The 20,167-nt window shown below is 42.1% G+C and overlaps 1 protein-coding gene across 1 annotated transcript in view; it reads left to right on the top strand.

The window, feature by feature from the left end:
* tenm3 (teneurin transmembrane protein 3) overlaps nt 1-20,167 on the top strand; it is an 890,613-nt gene that overhangs the window by 191,341 nt on the left and 679,105 nt on the right.

Below are 20,167 nucleotides of genomic sequence, written 5' to 3' on the forward strand. Positions count from 1 at the left end.
AGAGAGAAATTCCCACAAAACCAACTTGTAAATTGTTCAAGCATTTGTGAATTGGGTGGAATATGAATTCACCCACACTTCAGATGTGTTCATCCCTTTGTTTTGTGTGTTTTGTTGAGCAAAGAAAAGCATTTTTCTGAGAATATCACCTAGACTTGTTTTATACATAACAATAATTCACGCCTGAACCATAATGCACAAGTCTGATTTATGCCTAAACCATAATGCCCAAGTCTAATTCACATCTGAACCCTAAAGCATGAATCTAATTCACGCCTGAATCATAATGCACAAGTCTGATTCACATCTGAACCCTAAAGCATGAACGTAATGCATGCCTGAACCAGAAAACACGAGTCTGATTCACGCCTGAACCAGAAAACATGAGTTTGATTCGCACCTGAACCCTAAAGCATGAATCTAATTCATGCCTGAATCATGATGCACGAGTCTGATTCACATTTGAACCCTAAAGCATGAATCTAATTCACGCCTGAATCATGATGCACAAGTCTGATTCACATTTGAACCCTAAAGCATAAATCTAATTCACGCCTGAATCATAATGCACAAGTCTGATTCATGTCTGAATCATAATGCATAAATCTAATTCATGCCTAAACTATAGAGCACAAGTCTGATTCATGTCTGAATCATAATGCATGAATCTAATTCATGCCTGAACCATAGTGCATGAGTCTGATTCACATCTGAACCATACTGCACAAGTCTGATTTACTCCTGACCCATAACATGAGTCTGATTCACACCTGAACCATAATGCACAAGTCTGATTCACGCCTGAGCCATAAAGCATGAATCTGATTCATGCCTGAACCATAAATGCACAAGTCTGATTCACACCTGAACCATAATGCACAAGTCTGATTCACGCCTGAGCCAGAATGCACAAGTTTAATTAATCTCTCGAACCATACTGCACAAGTCTGATTTACTCCTGAACCATAAAACACGTCTGATTCATGCCTGAGCCATAAAGCATGAATCTGATTCACATCTGAACCATAATGCACAAGTCTGATTTGCGTTTGATTCATCCCTGAAACATAAAGCATGAATGTGATTCACATCTATACCATAAAGCACAAGTCTGATTCACATCTGATTCACTCCTGAACCATAAAACACGATCAACTTATTTAGGCTAAACAAAGCCAAAAAAAGTTGGGCCAACCGGATTTAGCCCAAGAAAACAACGTCCATATGAGTTTTTTCTCAGTCAGAAAGATGAAAGATATTTTTTGGTATTTTCTGGGGACAATTTTCCACCCGAATGCCCAAATGCCATTGGATCTCCTGTTAAACGTCATTCAATATCTGATCTACAAATAATGCCGCCAGCTAGCGAACAATAACGAACCTTATGCAAACAGTTGAGTGGGATGGTCTGCATGATGTATTTTGTGCTATAGATCTAGTCATGGCTTTAGATGTTTATCTAGCTTTCATCCGCGTAGTTTCACGGTGATTACGTACGGTTGTTTTCTCGGCCCACGTTAGCAGCTTGTCATCTCATGTTTGCGGTTCGTCAGCAGGGCCTCGCTGCTGACGGCTCGACTAAATCCTGAGACACTTCTTTTTTGCCAGGCTTCTGAAAAAAAAACCCACTAATTACGAGGACAAGAACAAAGCAAAGCAACAATACAAACGCGAGTTACATTGAGTCCAATAACAGAGACATAAGCAACGCGGCTCAGGGAGTGGGTAATATCACCCAACTATAATTCCTCCCTCTGAAGCTTATTTAATGCCAAGGGCCCAATCAATGCTATTGATCTGGGCGAGAGAGAACCTTTCTTTATCATATGCACTGTTTACAAATTCCCAGTTACACCACCGTTCGTCATAAATTTACAGCCAGTTAATGATGGCCTCCTGTCATACTTTTACGGGGCCATTGATTAAAACATTACGGCTCTAATTGAGTGTGCTGATCGATCGGCTTCTCGCTGCTGCTGCTACTGCTGCTGCCTGGAGCCTGTGAGCGGACAGGACAGCCGGAGAAAGCTGAAGCCCGGGGTGCCTCTGGGGATCGAGCTGCTGATCCGGGCCTGGGAAAGGACATGGAGCGTCAAGGACAAGAAGAGCGAAAGTGACCAGGCCTTAGTGTGTGTATGTATTTATATAGGTGTGGACACACGTAATAAATACATTGAGCTTAGCCAAGACTTCATGCTCTGTAGTACCTTCAGAAAGGTTTGCTGATGTTAGACATGACTTTAGAGCGATAAAATCAAATGTATGCTTTTTATTTCTTCTCTAGAATGAGTTCAGGTGTATAGTCATACTCAAAATTCAACATTTGATACCATACGGTCGTGTCAGCAGGAAAAAAAGTGCTTGGATATGTGCTTTTCGCCGATTTTCTCCCAAATGTATCAATTTCCAGTCGTCACCCACAAGCTACATCCCCTTACCACACACTTCTACCACTGCTGGGAGCATAAAGCCTTGAAGCCAACCACCATCTTCTGTCCAAACTGCCGCTAAACACGCTTGCAGAAGAACGCTAACTCCTAATTACGTTACATCAGTTAAAGCAGTATCACATAAAAAATGTACTTTTACACCACTGCCATAAACACAAATATTGCACAGATTTAGCACCCCCTCATGGATAGACAGTTGTACACGTGCATTCCTGGACAAGCTGAGAGCTGCAGAAGCTTGATCTGAAGGTAGAGAAGCATGTGGGCTGAGGCGGTAGAGTAATACTACAGGATTTTACACTAATATGACTCTATGGGTTCTGCAGCGTTACACAGCAGCAGTTCTGGAGAGAGGTTCTCTTCCTGCAGCTCCACCACCAAACCTCCATAGTGCAGTAGCAACAGCGCTCCTGCCCGGAGTGGGAATGACGGCGACGCTGCTGTTCTCCCTGTTACAGTCGGTGGAGCATCAGCATCAGATCCTGATTGTTTTATTTGTGTTTAGCCTCATACTGTGTCAAACAGCACCCCCATGAGGTTGTAGGTAGAGCCTGTAGTGTGTAAACGTTAGTCCAACAATGTCGACACAACTACATCAATCTTAGCACCATAGCAACCATCAATCAACATTCTAGCAACCACTAGAGATCACATAGCAACTTACTACCAATACTACCCAATCAGATCTGGCCTTTTCCCTGGCGAGACCCAATAAGGGTGCTCATGAGCGCCCCCTATGAGCACTTGATGTACAGCCCTTACGTCAACAGTCAACAGCCCAGGTGGACTAAGGCCATGCCACTGTGACCTGAGGATCGCAGGTTCCAGTGTTCTCAGGTATGACGGTTGGTGCTCCATCCAATACTTTTGGGATAAGTTGGGGACCTCGCTATCCCTCCGGTTACTGATGCAATCAAATCCTCACAGCAAGAAAGCCTGTCATCCTCTAGTAGAAAGATTTCTTCTTCTCTGGACAGTAGTTTACAGAGTTTACAGTTACTCCAAAAAACAACAGCAGGATCAACTCTTTTTCTTTGTTTTTATTTAATACCTCTTGATTTCAGAAAAAACGATGAATAACCAGGTGTCCGAATACTTTTGCCCATGTAATTGTGCATGTCTTTGTTTGGCAGCAATGCTTGCACGCAGCAGGAGGTTAAATTCATAACTTTTGCTGCCCAACAACTAAAATATGTATGCACTACAACAGGCTGTAGCGCACCGTAAAATATACATGGAGTGCAAATTATGGCTGAATCAGGCCCCTGTGTCCAGTCCAGGGCCTCCTACAGCCTGCTGATCTTTCAGTAGGCTACTAACACATACACGAGTGAATTATCTGCCTTTCATTAGCGCAAAATGATTTTTAGTAGCACCATTGCAGCCCTGCTCATCCCTGATATAGCCACTAATGCACCACCAAGGACAAAGTAACCCACGGCGATATTATAGAAAATGGAGCTTTTTAGTGTAAGACTATCTCTCCGTAGGGTTTTGCCGTAGACAAGTCTGTCCCAGCAGTTTTCTGTTCTATGCAGTCGTCTCTCCCTGTGCTCTTTGGACTGCCAATTAAAGGCACAGAGGGTTGGACACCTGCAGGTTTTATAGCTGCCTTTCAATTAGGAGCTGGTTTAGGCCTGCAATAAACCCCACTACTCTGCACAGCCAATGTACATAACTGCCTCAATTTAACAATTAAGGGGCGAGGGTGGGGGGTTCTTTGACGTCTGCGAAGCACTGTGTGAAGTGCAGTGTGTGTGTATATATGTGTGCGTGTGTGTTTCTGAGAGAGCGTATGGCAGTATTGTGTGTATGTGTGTGTATGTGTGTGTGCCCCAGATAATGGAGTTGCTTCATTCCTTTGTGTGTTCCCTTGGTCACTTCTCTCGTTGAGGTGAGGGGGTAAAACCAAGGCCTTAAAAGTTAAAGGGGTGTAAAATGAGTCCTGATGATTCAGCGGCCCTGATTTTGATACGATTTTCAAAGACTCAAAGACAAAGTAATTGGACAGGTGACTGATAAGCAGTTTAATGGTCAGATCTGGCTTCTTCTCCCTCTAGGTGTCCCGTTTCTGTAAATTTCCCCAGTAAGGGTGCTCCCTATGACCACTTGATGTCTACATAAGGGAGCATCCCAAGGTCGGATCCCTGACGAATCCCAAGGTCATACTGCTTGCCATCAGCAGTCGCAGACAGAGAGAGCACAGTTTGCTTGCCAGGGGTGGGGTGATGGAGTTGAGTACTAGTGTTGGGGCATTGCTAGTTTGGGAAACACTTATATGTGAGCTGTTCTTGATAAATTCATAACAGAAATTGTTTTAGGAAGAGAAGGTGATTTGGGTATCTAGAACTTCCAGAAAGTCTGGAGTGATGTTTTGAATTAATTTGACCCTGTCCATGAGAACCTCTGTTAGTTCCGAATTGGGTGAGCTGTTCATGTAGCCTAACAGTGATTGTTGTAGGAAGAAGACTGGTGATTGTACTACCAGTCCTTTTAATTTGGGTATCTAGAACTTCCAGAAAGTCTGGAGTGATGTTTTTCTCATTAAATTGACCCTGTCAATTAGAACCTCTGTTAGTTGCTAATCGTGTGGATGAGCTGCTTATGTAGCCTAACAGTGATTGTTGTAGGAAAAGGAACTTTAGCTTGGGTATCTAGAACTTTCAGAAAGTCTGGACTGATGTTTTTCTCATTAAATGGATTCTGTCCATGAGAACCTCTTTTAGTTCTGAATTGGGTGAGCTGTTCATGTAGCCTAATAGTGATTGGTTTAGGAAGAGGACCGGTGGTTGTGCTACCAGTCCTGTTAAATGGGTATCTAGAACTTCCAGAAAGTTTGGAGTGATGTGTTTCTCATTAAATTGACCCTGTCTATTAGAACCTCTGTTGGTTCCGAATTATGTTGGTGAGCTGTTTATGTAGCCTACCAGTGATTGTTGTAGGAAAAGGACTGGCAGTTGTACTACCAGTCCTTTGAACTTGGGTGTCTAGAACTTCCAGAAAATCTGGAGTGCTGTTTTTTGCATGGAATTGGCCCTGTCTACTAGAATCTTTGTTAGTTTCTAATCATGTGGGTGAGCTGTTCATGTAGCTTACCATTAATTGTTGTAGGTGAAGAAACTTTAGTTTGGGTATCTAGAACTTCCAGAAAGTCTGGAGGGATGTTTTCCCATTAAATTGACCCTGTCAATGAGAACCTCTGTTAGTTCTGAACTGGGTGAGCTGTTCATGTAGCCTAAAAGTGATTGTTGTAGGAAAGAACTGGTGGATGTACTACCATTCCTTTTAACTTGCGTATCTAGAACTTCCAGAAAGTCTGGTGTGACAGTTTTCCTCATGCAATTGACCCTGTCAATTAGAACCTCTGTCCATCGCTAATCAGATGGGTGAGCTAATCATGTAGCCTACTAGTGATCATTGTAGGAAAAGGAACTTCAGCTTGGGTATCTAGAACTTCCAGAAAGTCTGACATGATATTTTCCTAATGCAATTGGCCCTGTCAATGAGAACCTCTGTTGGTTGCTAATCATGTGGATGAGCTAATCATGTAGCCTAACAGTGATTGATTTGGTCAGTGGACTGCTGGGTGGACCTTTTAACTTGGGCATCTAGAACTTCCAGAAAGTCTGGACTGATGTTTTTCTCGTGGAATTGACCCTGTCATTTAGAACCTTAGTTCATTTCTAATTATGTTGGCAAATAATCTGACATCTTAAACCTTCAGTTCCACCAGTTCCAAACAATTTTAAGAGATCTCTTGGCTGTGCCGAGGTTCCACAGAAACCCAAATCCTGATTCTTCAACTTTTTTGCCGTTTCAAGAATTTTGCTTTTCTGTTTCCAGCTAAAACTTAATAGGTTGCTGGTTTGACTGTGATACTGTAAGCAAAGCTGGGCTGAATTATTTAGTTTGTGTTATTTTTTGGTCCCAAGAATGGTTGGTGGATGAGACCCGTTGTTCTGTTCAGCTTCGCTCTGAAGTGCTGTGGCCCTCCAGGACCGAACTGGAGTGTGACCCTTTTTTCTCTGGGCCTTAAATTCTGCCTCAGCCTCAAGTTTTCTCTCGTTCACCCGAGAGAGTGTTAATGATGTGCTTTTTTGGACGTTTTCAGAGAGCTGCTCTTGAGTTCTCCGGCTCAGATGCTGTCTCGCCTTTCTCTCTCTCTCTCTCTCTCTCTCTCTGTCTCTCTCCCCTGCTGCCCCATTTATCTTTTTTATCTCCTTTGTTTCTACCTGAAAGTGCCTTCATAGGCATGTTCGGCATGTTTATTTTGCTTTCTGATGATGCGAAATACAAACAGAGGCTGCAGTCGTTGCCCTGTTCACAGCAGGTAGCGATGCAGGTTTGCTCGTACAACAGGCCCATTTTACGAGAGATTTTCCCTCTCGCCAAAACACGTCTCTTTTTTTTTAGACCTGTTTTATCTCCTTTTGTTCTTTTGAGTTGGCAATTAAGGGAACTAGGCCTTCATTTCAGAGCTGTGTGTTGCATTTATAGACTTTGTTCCTCACTTTAATAATCATCAGCGCATCTCCGATGCCTTTCAGGGGGGAAAAGAAACTTTGAGATGTTTTGGTGTGAAAAAAAAAAATAAAATGAGCCTCGCTTTGCTGCCGCTCTCAATTCTCGAAAGTTCAGTGGAGTGAAGTGGGAGGTCCGCAGGGACCGGCTGTGTTAACTTGGCGTGCCCATAAGGTTAACGGTGGCCAATTGCTGTCGATCAGCTAGATGAGGCCTGTCATTTGAAGCTGGCCACTGAGCAAATTGAAATGACGGCATTTCTGGCACGGGGATAATTTCTGACAATTAAGCAATTTGCGATGGAAAAATGATTTTCTGGGTTTCTGGTTTTCTGGTTTTCTCACCGGCCTGCTTCGGCCTTCACCCGCAACAGCCAAATGCAGAATCGGCCTTCTACGCTGAATGGACAAAAGTATTGGGACGCCTGCTCATTCACTGTTTCTTCTGAAGTCAAAGGTGTTCAAAAGAGTCGATCCTGCTTTTGTTGGAGTAACTGTAAACTCTGACTCTACTGTCCAGGGAAGAAGAAGGCTTTCTGCTAGATTTTGGAGGAGGAGCATTGCTATGAGGATTTGATTGTATTCAGCGACGAGAGCGGTATTAGTGAGGTCAGGATGTTGAATAATGATGATGATCACCACCCTAACTCACCTCATCATCCCCAACTTCCCAACTCATCTCTAAAAGTATTGAATGGAGCTTCATCCATCATCCCTAAGAGTCCAAAAGTAGCTATTAAGGTTTAGGATGTTGTCATCCCACATCCCTACAATGTTTTAACCCAGACATGCAGTATGGACAAAAGTATTGGGACATCTGCTCGTTCGTTGTTTCTTCTGAAGTCAAGGGTATTAAAAGAGTGTATGCTGCTTTTGTTGGAGTAACTAAACTCTATTGCCAGGGAAGAAGGCTTTCTACTAGATTTTGGAGGAGCATTGCTGTGAGGATTTGATTGCATTCAGCGACAAGAGCATTGTTAGTGAGGTCAGGATGTTGGATGATGATGATTACCACAACCCCACCACCTCATCATCCTCAACTTAGTATCCCAAAAGTACTGGATGGAGCTCTATCCATCATTTCAGAGAACACAATTCTTCCACTGCTCCTAGGTTTGCAGCAGTGTAGCAGTTTTAGGTATACCATGGTATGAAAAATGATGGTTATCAAGTCATGTATGATTGGTTAACACTGGAACTGGTAAAAATGCAGCCAAATTCAATATGCAAAAGAATCTTTAAAGAAATCTTTAAAGAAACAAATCTTTAAAAAGCAATCAATCGATTATTTCAGACAATAATCAACAGTTTTTATCCCTAATAAAAAAAAATCAATAGTTGGAAACAAAATAGCTCAAATTAATTTATTTTTAGGGGATATTAGGGGATATTTTACATTTAATAATAATAAATATAATACATATACTTTTAAAACTCCTTTAATTCCTTTAGTGATCAGTGAATACTACTACAACTACTAATGATGATGATGATGATGATGATGACCATGATGAAGAACAAAAAAAGGAAGAATTGTGAAATAAGAGATGGTTATCATACCATCGAAATCTCATGCCGCTGCAACCCTAACTGCTCCACAGCTCAATGCTGGGGGTCTTTTATACCCCTCTAGCTCTCCCTGGCATTATTAGGCAGCATGGTGCCACTAGGTTCATGTTTTCTGCTCCAGAGTGTCCTATTCTATTGGCAGTACTTCTTCTCTACAGGGACTAGACAAGCTGTGTCTGTGCATTTGCACATCTCTGTCAGCACATCTCAGTAGCTGAATGCATTCATTAGTTAGAAGGGGTGTCCACAAACATTTGCCGATATACTGTATGTTGAGAGAGAAACAGAGAGAGAGAGAGAGAAAAAAGGACTGCTCCAAATCTCCAGGGCTCGGCTGCTCGTTTTCTAACTTTGAGCAGATGAAGTGTTTCGCTAGCCGAGTGAGCGCTCTGCTTAGCGATGCCGCGACGTATGGGGCATGTACATGATCTGATTTTTTCATCACGCTGCCCGACTTCACAGGCTCGCAGCCTGCTCTGTATTCCTCTGGAAGGAAAAAAAAAGAAGGAGCTGCAGCAATGACTCCACACCAGCAGCCCCCTTTAAGAAGCGGCGTCCCGGTAAGGCATCGCAATGAGGATGTTTAATCAAACCCGAGCGATCTGATTGTGTGGCGCAGCTCGCTGTCTCCGTACCTCTCCTGAGCTTTTCTTGGCCACAGCCGCATGTATCTCCTTTCCCTGTAAGCGAGCATGTGCTCTCTCGCAAAGTGGGATGCATTCAGATGAATTTATAGGCTTGTTTGTGCCTGTTCGGGAGGGGATGCGGCGCAGGCCCTGTGGACGGCCCTAATCTCCGTGGGCCTTCTCTGATTTCCCACAAGCATTACCTTTCCTGCCCCCCTCCCCTCATTAGGCCACTCTCTGTTGACAACCGGCCCTCAAACCTAACCTCCCTTCCCAGCCCCCTTTCTGCTTTTGCCATGACATCTCTTTCGGGGGCGCTTCCGTCCCGAAACCCGAGCAAGGCGAGCCATTTAATTTTGCCGTCCAGATCTTTATAACCCAGTCTATCTTTAATTATTGAGTCATACCCTTAAGGAACATTTTCTGTGCTCCCACCCTTTCCTTTTCCTTTTTTTTTTTTTTTTTTCTTTTTCTTCCCCTGACTTGATCCCCCACCCTCCCCACTTCCCCATTAATAGGCGAAGAATAGATTTGGCTGCAGCTTCCTGGTGAGATGAAAGTCCAATTATCTCCACAAACGAAAGGAGAAGCCTTAATTAGGACCGAACCAAATCTGCACAAGGGGAATGTGCAGTATCCACAGTGATGGACGCGCAGGCCGGTCTCCTTAGCGACTGCTAAGCGGACAGGAGGTTGGAGGCAGAAATGGAGGGATGGAGGAGCTGAAAGGTAGAGCGATACACAGGTGGAGGAGGGAGAGAGAGAGAGAGAGGGAGGGAGGTAAAAAAAAGAGAGAGAGAGAGAGAGTGAGAGAGAGGTTGCCCACGCTCGGCGCTGGCGAAGGCGAAGGTGTGTTGGTGAGGGAGGCCCAGCCCAGCTGCTGCGAGGCTCTGATTACTGCATGCTACACATCCCCCATTTCCAGCCTTGGCTTTGATCTGCTCCCAGCCAGCAGGGGGCCGCTAACAAAACAAGCTTTTAATGTTCTCTCCGGCTACTGCCTCTATCTCCTCTCTCCAGCACATACCACACCCTACCAGCTCTACAATGCATAGCAAATTGCTCTCTGGCCCTTCCTTTTCTTCTGTGCACTATTAGAACAAGTGTGTAAGTGCATGTGAGTGTGTGTGTGTGTGAGTGTGTGTGTGTGTGTGTGTGTGTGTGTGTGTGTGAGTGTGTGTGTGTGTTGTCCAGGCGAAAGGAAGTGTGAAAGTATTCAGGTGACTCTCTCCGAACCCAAAGGAGACGACAGAGCGAGACAGAGACAGAGACAGAGAGAGAGAGAGAGAGAGAGAGAGAGAGAGAGAGAGAGAGAGAGAGTGAGTGTCAAGAAGAGCGGAAACAGGGTCACAGTCACTGGAGCATGCAAACAGGCTTTGCACACTGAGGCCGAGCTCACACTGCAGCCCCACGTCTACTGCTGAGACTAATAACAGATCAGAATACAGCAGCATTTATTCTGTTTTATTGATTTGATTATTTTTAATAAAATTGAATGGATTGTAATTTTCCTCTGTGTTCCGTTCCACTGCTCTGCACTGTAGGACAGATCAGCCTCACCGTTACCTCTCTGTGACACGGCAGTAGCGCAGCATTCACACAATCGCATTTCTCAACTTATTAAAGAAACTTATTTTACTCTTTATTCTTCATTTATTACATCAGAAACTCTACTGCTTATGTACTGTATTTATACTGCCCATTTACTGCACCTATACTGCCCATTTACTGCACCTATACTGCCCATTTACTGCCCATTTACTGCACCTATACTGCCCATTTACTGCACCTATACTGCCTATTTACTGCCCATTTACTGCACCTATACTGCCCATTTACTGCACCTATACTGCCTATTTACTGCACCTATACTGCCTATTTACTGCCCATTTACTGCACCTATACTGCCTATTTACTGCACCTATACTGCCTATTTACTGCCCATTTACTGCACCTATACTGCCCATTTACTGCACCTATACTGCCTATTTACTGCACCTATACTGCCCATTTACTGCACCTATACTGCCCATTTACTGCCCATTTACTGCACCTATACTGCCCATTTACTGCACCTATACTGCCCATTTACTGCCCATTTACTGCACCTATACTGCCCATTTACTGCACCTATACTGCCTATTTACTGCACCTATACTGCCCATTTACTGCACCTGTACTGCATCTGTACTGCACCTATACTGCACCTATACTGCCCATTTACTGCACCTATACTGCCCATTTACTCCACCTATACTGCCCATTTACTCCACCTATACTGCCCATTTACTTCACCTATACTGCCCATGTACTGCCCATTTACTGCACCTATACTGCCCATTTACTGCACCTATACTGCCCATTTACTGCCCATGTACTGCACCTATACTGCCCATTTACTGCCCATGTACTGCACCTATACTGCCCATTTACTGCACCTATACTGCCCATGTACTGCACCTATACTGCCCATTTACTGCACCTATACTGCCCATGTACTGCACTTATACTGCCCATTTACTGCACCTATGCTGCCCATTTACTGCACCCATACTGCCCATTTACTGCACCCATACTGCCCATTTACTGCCCATGTACTGCACCTATACTGCCCATTTACTGCACCTATACTGCCCATGTACTGCACCTATACTTCCCATTTACTGCACCTATACTGCCCATTTACTGCCCATGTACTGCACCTATACTGCCCATTTACTGCCCATGTACTGCACCTATACTGCCCATTTACTGCACCTATACTGCCCATATACTGCACCTATACTGCCCATTTACTGCACCTATACTGCCCATGTATTGCACCTATACTGCCCATTTACTGCACCTATACTGCCCATATACTGCACCTATACTGCCCATTTACTGCACCCATACTGCCCATGTATTGCACCTATATTGCCCATGTACTGCATAAATACTGCCCATTTACTGCCCATATACTAAACATACTTACTCACTCATTTAAGCAGTAGCTGCAAATAATTCAAATGAAGTAAATAATTCCAGATGAACGGACCAATAGAAATGCTCCAAAATGACTTAAATAAAAAAATCGTTTTACTGTAAGCACTGCTCTGACCGGCTGTCTCAGGACAGGGAGCAGGACAGATGTGGGTTTGTATAGTGGTGAGGTAGGGGTCAAAGTGGATACCCCAGAGAGAGGCCTTACACAAGGCCCAAATACACTCACTAAACCAGGAGCATGGGCCAGCCAAGCATAGTGCAGCTAGCAGCGTGCCGAGGCCAGAGTAGCAGTAACAGAAGCACTGTTGTCCACCCTACAGGCCAGTGGAGCATTAGCATGATTTTAAAGCTGCTATGAGGAAGTGACAAAGCTACATAAGGCTGCTTTAAACCAGTGAATGCAGCTTTATGTAGGTACTTGGCATTGTAACCATTCAGGACTACATCTTTATTCATTCATTTATTTATTCATTTATTTATTTTCAATGCAAAACTCCTTTCAACCTTTTAACATTTGGTAACTGCTCTTATCCAGACATTGAGTTGGATCATGTAGGTGGATGCAGTGTCAGCAGTCTTGCCAAAAGACCATTGGTGTAGTAGGTGTGTTTGCTCGGGCTGGGGATCGAACTGCTTGATGAAAGAAAGCGATTCTGGCCTGTGTGCTATTACAAACCCAATTATCCAACCTCGCAACAGCTGCTACGAGCAAATGCGATTGTGGGATGATCCTGCATTGTTCATATAGTGTTCTATTAAAGCAAGCAGACGCTAACAGCCTGAGGAATGTATGGGGATGAGCTGAATTGGGAGGGTTGAAGGGTTCTGATTCATTTCAGTTCAGTTCTTCAAATCACTCTGTACCTTCTGAGAGCAGGGAAATCCCATTAAACAGGTCAAAAAGCCTTATTCATAAATATGACGAGGCTGATTCTCCTGTAAACACTGCAGATCTACACCTACACCTACACCACAGTCCATTCATTTCCATTCCTTTCTTCGCTAATATGCTGCGCATTTACTGCCCAGGTACTTCACCTACACTGCCCTTTTACTGCCCATGTACTGCACCTATACTGCCCATTTACTGCCCAGGTACTGCATATATACTGTCCATTTACTGTCTAGGTACTGCATGTATACTGCCCATGTATTACATAAATACTGCCCATTTACTGCCCATGTATTGCATACATACTGCCCATTTACTGCCCATGTATTGCATAAATACTGCCCATTTACTGCCCATGTACTGCACCTATACTGCCCATTTACTGCCCAGGTACTGCACCTATACTGCCCATTTACTGCCCAGGTACTGCACCTATACTGCCCATTTACTGCACCTATACTGCCCATTTACTGCCCATGTATTGCATAAATACTGCCCATTTACTGCCCATTTACTGCACCTATACTGCCCATTTACTGCCCATTTATTGCGCCTATACTGCCCATTTACTGCACCTATACTGCCCATGTACTGCATAAATACTGCCCATTTACTGCCCAGGTACTGCACCTATACTGCCCATTTACTGCCCAGGTACTGCACCTATACTGCCCATTTACTGCACCTATACTGCCCATTTACTGCCCATGTATTGCATAAATACTGCCCATTTACTGCCCATTTACTGCACCTATACTGCCCATTTACTGCCCATTTACTGCACCTATACTGCCCATTTACTGCCCATTTACTGCACCTATACTGCCCATGTACTGCATAAATACTGCCCATTTACTGCCCAGGTACTGCATAAATACTGCCCATGTACTGCACCTATACTGCCCATTTACTGCACCTATACTGCCCAGGTACTGCATAAATACTGCCCATGTACTGCACATACTTAGTTTCATCACTCATTTAAACCCTGTAGCTGCAAATAATTAAAATAAAGTAAATAATTCCAGATGAATGGACCAATAGAAATGCTCCAAAAGGCTTAAAGTCATTGGAGAAAGCCAGTGGAGCATTAGCATGATTTTGAAGCTGCTATGAGGAAGTAACAGTGCTACATAGTGAATGCAGCTTTATGTTGGTACTTGGCATTGTAACCGTTGTAACCGAATACAGTGCATTAATTACTTTTAACCCTTTGGCTGTCTTTACCTAAACGCCTACACCCGAATGAGGCATTTGCCGTCCGTTCAGATCAGTTCTGTTTTGTATAGCGTTACAGGAGCTGGCGGAGTTGCGTTAGATTCTCTAATCATAATCACACTGTTCCCCCGCTCGTAGGCTTTCTGTTTCTCTCTGGTAGGAGGCGAATAGGCGAAGGGGCCGGGGATGAATTGCATCGTAGCATGTCTTCCATCCAAAGCAGAGGATTACAGCAAACCCCTGAGCTTACCTGTGGCTTTCAGCTGCTCCCCTAATATCAAACAGCCCCCGGTGCCCACTGCTGCTGAATAACATCAACCCAAACCCGCCGTCCGCTGCGCTCTACAACGCGCCACGCAGCCAAAATCGGTGCTGAATCCCTAACTATCAGGGCTGGTGAGAGAAAGCTGGAGGATCCCGTCCAGAAATTGATTTGTAGTGTTTACCAGACATATGGCCAAGTAAAAAAAAAAAAATTGGATGAGGCTCCACAATGGGATTTTCCTGCTTATGCATATTCCCTGCAAATGTACCCTGTGGTTCAAAGAACTGGGGTTCGAATCAAAAGATTTTTCTGAACTTTTTGATCCTTGAATACGCGGCTTTCTGTGCGTCTGGAGTCGTGACCTGGCACCAAAACTGTCAAAACCTTTTATTGACAAAAATAAATGAAAAAGTGTCAATCATCTCTCGAGTATTACAACAGAAATAAGATTTACCTTTTAGAATTTGTTGTTGCACACATTGACTACTGTTAAATAAAACACAATAAACACAAATTAATGCCAATAATATAGTTTATATATGATAAACTCAAGTAAATAAATTCAGTAAGCGTGTCTACCTGTAATTAACTCTATATAACATTAGAATAAACCCAAATAAACATAAAGTCAGTGGTCAGTGAGAGTGCCTACCTGTAATTAACTCTATATAACATTAGAATAAACCCAAATAAACATAAAGGCAGTGGTCAGTGAGAGCGTCTACCTGTAATTAACTCTATATAACCTTAGAATAAACCCAAATAAACATAAAGTCAGTGGTCAGTGAGAGCGTCTACCTGTAATTAACTCTATATAACCTTAGAATAAACCCAAATAAACATAAAGTCAGTGGTCAGTGAGAGCGTCTACCTGTAATTAACTCTATATAACATTAGAATAAACCCAAATAAACATAAAGTCAGTGGTCAGTGAGAGCGTCTACCTGTAATTAACTCTATATAACATTAGAATAAACCCAAATAAACATAGGCAGTGGTCAGTGAGAGTGTCTACCTGTAATTAACTCTATATAACATTAGAATAAACTCAAATAAACATAAAGTCAGTGGTCAGTGAGAGCGTCTATCTGTAATTAACTCTATATAACGTTAGAATAAACCCAAATAAACATAGTCAGTGGTCAGTGAGAGTGTCTACCTGTAATTAACTCTATATAACATTAGAATAAACCCAAATAAACATAAAGTCAGTGGTCAGTGAGAGTGTCTACCTGTAATTAACTCTATATAACATTAGAATAAACCCTAATTAACATAAAGACAGTGGTCAGTGAGTGTCTACCTGTAATTAACTCTATATAACATTAGAATAAACCCAAATAAACCTGAAGTCAGTGGTCAGTGAGAGTGTCTACCTGTAATTAACTCTATATAACATTAGAATAAACCCTAATTAACATAAAGACAGTGGTCAGTGAGTGTCTACCTGTAATTAACTCTATATAACATTAGAATAAACCCAAATAAACCTGAAGTCAGTGGTCAGTGAGAGTGTCTACCTGTAATTAACTCTATATAACATTAGAATAAACCCTAATTAACATAGTCCGTGATCAGTGAGAGTGCCTACCTATAAAAGTAATTTTGCTTTTTATATTTTACACGAGTTACTGATACAGTGCAGATTTTTAATATTATAAACTAGACACCAAATTATGTTTTTATTCAATATTTGCAATTATTTGTTTTTGGACAAAAAGTTACTAAATTAAATCAAATAAAGCATTTTCTAAATAACATTTTTGCCATTTAATAAGTAAAGAAATAAATACATGAGGTAGAGAGAGGGAAATGAGGTCATAAAAGCTGTGAGAAAGCTGAATATGAATATAGAAATATGCTGGGAAAAGAAAAAAAGGAAAGTGATGGTACAATGGTGGCCACCTCTATTTTCAGACATATCTCAAATTAATATCCTGACATTTCTGCTTGTTCCGCGCATATGAAAGTGAGAGAGGGAGATGGAGAGAGAGACATATGTTCACCAGAGCCCTCCCTGTACTCCCACTCACCGCAGGTACAATCTCGAGCACGTTGAAGAGGAGAGAAACCAGAAACCCTTCAGCTTCCCTCTTCCCCCGTCTCTTTTTTCTGCTGCAGAGCTTTTTTTTGCTTTTTTTTTTTTCTGGAATGTGACAGCACAACGCCACCTACCACTGTGACGGTGCATTTTAAAGTGGAGAGCTCCATCAATAAATAATAGGCAGAGTGGCGGAGAGCAGCGGCTGATCAGCCCCACAGCGCTGCCGCACCAAAACAACAGCCTCCGCCTTCATCTGGCAGCCAGATAACGCCACCCAGCTCACCAACACACCACACCAGCTGGGCTGCCTGCACGGGTCACGGCCACCCTGGGACAGCGCGTTTAATTCCAGCCCTTTATACTATCTGCCGTGGCACGTGTTCTCGTTATTTTTGGACTGATGTTCCGAATGAATGGTGATGGGGGAGCCTTGTTTTCTGTCTAGTTGTGTTGAGAGTTTTTTTTTTTTTTTTGTTAGAGGTACATCTCGCCGGAACCCCTGTTGGAATTGTTATTTTTTTATCCGTGTTGTTGAGGCTGGTTCGCTTACAGAGGGATGTTTATCTTCTCTTCTCTAGGATAGTAAAAAGTACATTCCCTGTGACACCACTGAGAGGACACCCACCACTGTGCGGACAGAAAGATAGCCAAAGCAGTGTGCAGCAGTGATTGTGCAGCTGTACCTGCTCCCCAGTGCAGAATGTGATACCCCTGCTCTAGAGTGGGTCCTATTCTGCTGCTGCAGATATGCCTTCTGCTGTGTAGTAAGTTTGGGTATTGTGTGCGAGATTGTGTATGCATTTTAGAAAGTGAGTGCCTACCTGTAATTAACTCTATATAACATTAGAATAAACCCAAATAAACAGAAAGTCAGTGGTCAGTGAGAGTGTCTACCTGTAATTAACTCTATATAACATTAGAATAAACCCAAATAAACATAAAGTCAGTGGTCAGTGAGAGTGTCTACCTGTAATTAACTCTATATAACATTAGAATAAACCCTAATAAACAGAAAGTCAGTGGTCAGTGAGAGTGTCTACCTGTAATTAACTCTATATAACATTAGAATAAACCCAAATAAACATAAAGTCAGTGGTCAGTGAGAGTGTCTACCTGTAATTAACTCTATATAACATTAGAATAAACCTGAATAAACATAAAGTCAGTGGTCAGTGAGAGCGTCTACCTGTAATTAACTCTATATAACATTAGAATAAACCCAAATAAACATAAAGTCAGTGGTCAGTGAGAGTGTCTACCTGTAATTAACTCTATATAACATTAGAATAAACCCAAATAAACATAAAGTCAGTGGTCAGTGAGAGTGTCTACCTGTAATTAACTCTATATAACATTAGAATAAACCCTAATAAACAGAAAGTCAGTGGTCAGTGAGAGTGTCTACCTGTAATTAACTCTATATAACATTAGAATAAACCCAAATAAACATAAAGTCAGTGGTCAGTGAGAGTGTCTACCTGTAATTAACTCTATATAACATTAGAATAAACCTGAATAAACATAAAGTCAGTGGTCAGTGAGAGCGTCTACCTGTAATTAACTCTATATAACATTAGAATAAACCCAAATAAACATAAAGTCAGTGGTCAGTGAGAGTGTCTACCTGTAATTAACTCGATATAACATTAGAATAAACCCTAATAAACATAAAGTCAGTGGTCAGTGAGAGTGTCTACCTGTAATTAACTCTATATAACATTAGAATAAACCCAAATAAACATAAAGTCAGTGGTCAGTGAGAGTGTCTACCTGTAATTAACTCTATATAACATTAGAATAAACCTGAATAAACATAAAGTCAGTGGTCAGTGAGAGTGCCTACCTGTAATTAACTCAATATAACATTAGAATAAACCCAAATAAACATAGTCAGTGGTCAGTGAGAGTGTCTACTTGTAATAAGCTCTATATAACATTAGAATAAACCTGAATAAACATAAAGTAAGTGGTCAGTGAGAGTGTCTACCTGTAATTAACTCTATATAACATTAGAATAAACCTGAATAAACATAAAGTCAGTGGTAAGTGAGAGTGCCTACCTGTAATTAACTCAATATAACATTAGAATAAACCCAAATAAACATAAAATCGATGGTCAGTGAGAGTGTCTACTTGTAATAAGCTCTATATAACATTAGAATAAACCTGAATAAACATAATTGGTGGTTATTGAGTGTCTACCTGTAATTTACTCTATATAACATCAGAATAAACCCAAATAAACATAATTAGTGGTTATTGAGAGTGTTTATTTATAATTAACTCTATATAACATTAGAATAAATCTGAATAAAGTTAGTCAGTGGTCAGTGAGAGTGTCTACTTGTAATTAACTCTATATAACATGATAATAAACCCAAATAATCAGAACTACAGTGGTCAGTGAGTGTCTACCTGTACTTAACACTATATAACATTAAAATTAACTAGAATAAAGCAGAATAAACAAAGTCAGTGGTCCGTGAGAGTGCCTACCTGTAATTAACTCTATATAACATTAGAATAAACCCCGAAAATCAGTGTAGGCATAGATTGGGTGAGCTACACTATTATATGAACCAATGGAAATACCCATTAAAGATAGTTTTACAAGAATGTGTGTGTGTGTGTGTGTGTGTGTGTGTTCCCGGAGCCTCTCTGGAGAGGCCTTGGCGGCTACAGGCTGTCTGCTCCATACATGGTTCCTGTAGCCGTTCCCCTGAGAAGTGGCCACCTCTTAATGGCACTGGTATTTAGATCCAGATAATGGTCCGGTCTTAAGGAAGTGCCTCTCTTCAGCCCAGCCCTGCGCCGAATCTCAGCGGACCTGCGCTCCGCCGGCCTGTCTTCTCTTCTGCTCTCATCTCCAGGGCCTTGATCCTGGACTGCGGCTACATTAAGCCTCACTTCAGAGCGTCCTGACGGGGCTGCTCCCCTTCAGCACACAGCCTTTTACTCCAGCAGCAGGCTGTAACCAGCAGCACTGCGCTGTAATTAGCTCCTATATTACCTGCATTATAACAGCCGGCCAGGAGCAGCCTGAGCGGATCACAGCTGAAGCTTCCTTCCTTTTCTCTAGGGCTTTTTTTTCCCCCTCATCTGTCTGTATGTATATAGGCATGCCTGCATGTATGTATGTGTGCGTGTGTGTGTGTGTGTTTCTGCCTCTTTCTGAGACTGTCCTTGTTAAGGCATAGTATATGTGCAGATACACAGCTGTATGCATAAGACTGGGCACATTTGACATAAGCATGTCAAACGACTGGTGTTGTTGATATTCTTGTGTAAATAAGTCATGTCCTCTACGGAGACTCACTGCTGCACATTTTAATACACAATTACTGTTTATTTACTGAATTTAATGTGCAGTGTTATGCTTGGACACCCCTGTGGACTCATTTCGCTGATTTACGAAGTGTGAATAAGTGAATAGATACTCTACAGGAAGCACATTTTGGACATAATTACTGTTTATATACTGAATTTAACAAATGAACAAAAAAAAACAGATACTTATAATATTTAAAATAGAACATATTTAATGTGGCACATTTTGTGAGCCTTTATTAAAAAAAAAAAAAAAAAAAAAAAAAAAAAA

This window comes from Salminus brasiliensis, chromosome 4, assembly GCF_030463535.1.
Source record: "Salminus brasiliensis chromosome 4, fSalBra1.hap2, whole genome shotgun sequence".
Lineage (NCBI taxonomy): Eukaryota > Metazoa > Chordata > Actinopteri > Characiformes > Bryconidae > Salminus > Salminus brasiliensis.